This window comes from Nycticebus coucang, chromosome X (genome assembly GCF_027406575.1).
Source record: "Nycticebus coucang isolate mNycCou1 chromosome X, mNycCou1.pri, whole genome shotgun sequence".
Lineage (NCBI taxonomy): Eukaryota > Metazoa > Chordata > Mammalia > Primates > Lorisidae > Nycticebus > Nycticebus coucang.
In genome coordinates this window covers 38,641,091-38,645,844 of record NC_069804.1, presented here as the reverse complement: position 1 = coordinate 38,645,844, position 4,754 = coordinate 38,641,091, and the positions used below count along the sequence as shown (strand labels likewise).

At 35.0% G+C, this 4,754-nt stretch overlaps 1 pseudogene; it reads left to right on the top strand.

Annotated features, from left to right (window-relative positions):
• Positions 1–762: 762 nt before the first annotated feature.
• Positions 763–1,900, top strand: LOC128576769 (ubiquitin carboxyl-terminal hydrolase 12-like; annotated as a pseudogene).
• The last annotated feature ends 2,854 nt before the right edge of the window (positions 1,901–4,754 follow it).

Sequence of the window (4,754 nt, the reverse complement as noted above, 5' to 3'; positions counted from 1 at the left end):
AAAGGAAATAAGATAATGATCGTTATGTGGATAAAAACAAAAGGTAAGGAATACAATTTTCATATGTATCTAATAATTTTCACTATTTCTACATAAATACGTTGATATATAATTTCAATGCCTAGCTCATATTGTATCAATTATAAACTCTGTACATTTTGATGTCTCTGTATTATTTTGTGTGTTCACTGGTGGTATAATCATTATTTCCTGTATTCTTTTCTCTGTCCCTCTTTCAAATACTTTTATCCTTCAATTCTATTAACAGCGAGCTCTTCTAGGATTAAATGCTACATGCTGCATGTCCATATTTTTACTTTCAAAGAAAATTAGGAGAAATTATTATATATCAAATTTATACTATATATGCGTCTATATAGCATATAAGTATATATATTTCTACTCATGAAGTTTGCATCTTCTAGTGCAGAAGCAGAATATTTAGTCATAAATATGTTAAAGTTAACAAACTATTTACCTACGCTAGCAGTTAGCGGCTTTATCATTTCCTCAAAACTCCTTGAATTTGGCACCGGGGCAGAGCTGGGTTCGGGCGGGCAGGCGGCAGGTCAGGGCTGGGGCCGGAGGCCGGGAGTGCCTGAGCGTCTGCGGCGATTAGGGCAGCGGCAGCCGAGCAGGCCCAGGGCAGGGGTCCGTGGCGGCTCGGGGTCAGCCCGCCGGCCATGGTGCGATTGGGCCACCCGGCTCCCCGTCTCCCCCGCCCGCCACCTCTGTGATTGGGTGGAAGATGGTGCTGGACAGATGGATATCCTACTGACAGTCTGCAAATTCGCCTCTATCTCTACCTTGGGAGCCAATGCTTAGGCATTAGAGAAAGAGATTGGTCGGGAACAGTTTCCAGCCAATGCGCACTATTTTCGATTAGTCAATTTTGGGAATACCCACTACTGCAATTCAGTTCTTCAAGCACTTTTATCTTTGTTATCCATTTCTGGAAAAAGTTCTAGCCTACAAAAGTCAACCTAGGAAGAAGGAGAACCTTCTTACATGCTTTGCAGATCGCTTCCATAGCATAGCCACTCAGAAGAAAAAGGTTGGAGTAATTAATACCTCCTAAGTTCATAACAAGGTTACAGAAAGAAAATGAGCTTTTTGACAACTGCATGCAACAAGATGCTCATGAATTCTTAAATTACCTACTAAATCCAATTGTTGATATTTTACAAGAAGAGAGAAAGCAAGAAAAAGAAAATGGTAATTTACCCAACGGTAATATTGATAGTGAAAATAATAATAGCCCACCAGACCCAACGTAGGTTCATGAGATTTTTCAGGGAACATTAACTAATGAAACCAGATGTCATACTTGTGAAACTATAAGCAGGAAAGATGAAGATTTTTTAGATCATTTTGTTGACGTGGAACAAAACACATCAATTACTCACTGTTCAAGGGGTTTTAGCAACGCAAACTCTGCGCAGTGAATACTAATACTACTGTGAAAAGTGTGGAAGCAAACAGGAAGCACACAAACGGATGGAAGTTTAAAAACGGCCCATGATTCTAGCTCTATGCCCGAAGAGAGTTAAATGTATGGATCAGCTTTATCGATATACAAAACTTTCCCCACCGGATAGTTTTTCCTTTAGAACTTCGTCTATTGAGGCGGGCGGGCGGCAGGCCAGGGCTGGGACCCGAGGCCGGGGGGCAACACGATCAATCCAGACAGCATGTACGACCTTGTTGCTGTTGTGGTTTACTGTGAAAGTGGTCTCAACTGGGGCCATTATATTGCAGTAGTTAAGAGTCATGATTTTTGGTTGTTGTTTGATGATGACATTGTAGAAAAAAATAGATGCACAGCTATTGAAGAATTCTATGGGCTGACATCACATATTTCAACTCTGGTTACACCCTTTTCTATGAGTCTCCGTACTGAGGGGGAATCATGGTGAAGAGATACTTTCTGTCTCATTTCTTCTCTGGTTATTTTGAAAAGGATCAAGTGCTGTTTTTTCAAGAAGAGAGAAACGCAGGAAGCTCAGGGGACAGCAGCACACTTTGCACACGATAAAGCAAAGAGGATGGATTGACAAACCCTTCTGATCATGATAGTTGATTTATTTGCTCAGGTATCATGCTGTCTGTGCAGTTCCATAGAAGGAAGTGAAATCAGAGATAGCAGCTCCTCTTGTAAAACAGCCTTCCAATTATTGACACACATTTTCTCTTTATTAATTGCATCAATAATGTCTCGAATTCCTTGGGAGTGCAGTAGAAGGAATCAGAATCCAAGCTAGCTTGAATTGATATTTTAAGGAGATGTTGTTGAGTATACTGCATAAATTTGTGTTCAGTATGTATGAAAGCATATTCAGTGGTCTTTTCAAGAATAAACCTGAAATACTTTTGGGTCCAACACTTGGCAGTTGCCTTCCTGATGTAAAAAAACTAATAGATGCTAGATAATCCAGTGTCAGGAAGACAAAATTTTTGCTTCTCTGAAGAAGCTTATAATAATATACAGTATATGTATACGTAGGGAACAATTGGTCAAAAGTGGCTTTTTGTTTCCCCAAGGAGAAAGACTGGCTTTGTAATTATAACATTTTCCTTATTTATTTTACTTAAAACTGGTAAAGTGTAAGTATTGTATGAAGTGCCCATGATTCTGTAGTAAATTGGAGCACATTTTTATTAGGTTTTGTCAGTTTAACTAGTCCTTTTGTTTCTATTTTTATTTTAATTTTTTTTGTAGGCAAAGATTGGATTTTATTTCTTGCATATCTTTTATTACTAGTGAAATTGAATATTTGTTCAAGTTTAATATTTGTTCATATGTTCATTGATCATTTGTATTTCTTATTTTATGAATTACCTACTCATGTTGTTTGTGTATTTTTCCATTGGGTTATTAGTCCTTTTTATTTAAAAATTACTTTATATTTTAAGCATATTAACCCTTTTTCACAGATCTTGCAACTATTTTCCCAAGTTTATTGTCTTTGAATTTTATTTCATATTTTTTTGCCATGTAAAAGATGCAAAATTATATCCAGTTAAATATATCAATCTTTGCTTCATGTCACTTACTGTTAACAGTTTGGTGTATATTTTTCCAGATATTTTCTATGCATATGCAAATATATCTGTAAACATATATACATTTATATATATATAAAGTTAGATATCTAAAGTTTTCCTGCACATTTGTGATTATATCATGAAAATTGTTCTGTAATTTGCTTATTTCACATATTAGTGGATTGTATATGTCTTCTCATATAAGTATATAAAGATATAATTCTAGTAGAGTATCTCATTGTACAAATTTAATATTATGTTATTAATCAGTTTTAAAATCTTGTTTTTCATTTTCATATTTAAATTTGGAAGTTTTCTGATATCTGAAAGAGATACCTTCATTTATTTATTTCACATAGTGAGCCAATTTGGCTGACAGCATTTATAAAACATATTTTCCCCACTCATCTGAAATAATTTTGTCTTATATTAAATGATAACTATCATATATTAAATACACATATATTGAAAACTTGAATTTCTCTCTGGCTTTTCTATTTTTATTCCTTTACTTATTTATTCTTAAATAAACACCACATTGTTCTAATTATTGTAGCTTTATGAGATATTTTAATAGCTACAAAATCAATTCCATACCTATTTTATCATTTTTAATATTTCCTTGGCTAATTCTATCTAAAATCAGTAAAAAACCTTGAGAAAAATTACAATGAGTGGAGGTGAATATTCTTTTTCAGAGGGAACTGATATCTCTGGCTACATACTTGTCCTTTTACTATAGTTTATAAATTAGTTGTTGTATTCATCTTTAATTTCAGTAAAATAAAAAAAAAAAACTACCAAAAATTCCCTATAGTATGGCTCAGCACCTATGGCTAAAGCAGCTAAGGTGCCAGCCACATACACCTGAGCTGGTGGGTTCGAATCCAGCCCGGGCCAACCAAACAATAATGACGGCTGCAACCAAAAAATAGCTGGGCGTTGTGGTGGGCGCCTGTAGTCCCAGCTACTTGGGAGGCAGAGGCAGAAGAATCACTTGAGCCTACTAGTTGGAGGTTGCTGTGAGCTGTGATGTCACAGCACTCTACCCAGGGCGACAGCTTGAGGCTCTGTCTCAAAAAAAAAAAAAAAAAAACCCTATAGTAGTTGGAATATAAAGAAATTCTGATGCAGTGGTGACATACCAATCTTTAGAATTCTTAAGTATTCAAATTTTTAAGTTGAGGCTGCACCTGGAAAATACATGTCATAGCAGTTATGTTATTTTCAAATGTCATTTTTTTACCCTGTGAAGAAGTAATATGTTCATTATAATCCTAGCAACCTGGACAGCAAGCTAAAACCCCTTTGAAAATTAAATTTTAATGAAGTAGACCAATAATACAAAAAAGAAGTCTTCTTCCCTCTGCCTTTACAAATCTTACTAGAAGAGTGTTTAGAATTTAAAATTTGTGTTTAAGACTTCATTCTTTGGGGGGTTTAAGAAGTAATATATGTAATGCAAAATGTATGCAAACCATTGCAATTGACATTTTTTCCACGTACCAAAAAGTTGTCTGACAGTGACTGAATGTACCTTGCAGAAGATAATTGAAAATTATATTCAAAATAATAGTAATCAGGCCTTTAATGTTTTCTATCAAGCTCTTTTTTAGGCAATAATTTTCAAAAATATTCTGTTATTTTGCTAAAACTGTTGAGTATGGAACAAAAAGAATTTTTTTTGTCTACTGCTATTATTAACAATT